We start from the raw sequence: 742 nt of genomic DNA, 5'->3' as shown, positions 1-742 counted from the left end.
CCTCGATGACGCAACAAAAGTATTACTTGAGATGATGGAATCATTAAGATAATTTCGGAAAGACATTTATATACTATTAAAAGAATATTAAAGCAAAGAGATAGAAAAATAAAAGAAGACAAGGAAAAAATGGAATAGAAATTTGAAGAAAGATATAGAAAAACAAAAGAAAACTAGGAAGAATGAGATATAAATTTAGAAGAAAGAGATAGTATTGTTACGTCTCCCTTCGTTAGTTAATTTTCCGTAAATTCGTTCTGATGAAACTTTAGCGACACAAGCCCTTTCTTAAATAAAACTGGTTTATTCTTTCTGAGTTGCCTGAGAATGTGTCAGAGTTTGTGAAAGTGTTATCGGAAAGGATGGATGATATTCACCATCAAGTGCGTTCAAACTTGAAAACGTCTGCTGATTCGATGAAGTTAACTTATGATAAGAGATCTACTGAAGTCAGCTTTGTACCTGGAGAGAAGGTATGGTTGTATAATCCCAGGAAGACCAAAGGGAAGTCTCCTAAGTTGTCTTCTCCATGGGAAGGCCCATATGACATAGTGGATTATCTCTCAGACGTGACTTTCCAGATAAAATGTGGTCAGCGAGGTAAGCCAAAAGTGGTGCATGCCAACAGGCTTTGGCGTTATCACGGTCCAGGACATTTCAGTTGGGATGAAGTGGACAAAGGAACAAATGACGCTGTTGAAGAAGTGCCACCTGAAGAAGCCACTCTACTCAGTTTTGAGAA

Source organism: Limulus polyphemus, unplaced genomic scaffold (assembly GCF_000517525.1).
Source record: "Limulus polyphemus unplaced genomic scaffold, Limulus_polyphemus-2.1.2 Scaffold2316, whole genome shotgun sequence".
NCBI classification, from domain to species: domain Eukaryota; kingdom Metazoa; phylum Arthropoda; class Merostomata; order Xiphosura; family Limulidae; genus Limulus; species Limulus polyphemus.
Note: the sequence above shows the minus strand (reverse complement) of the source record.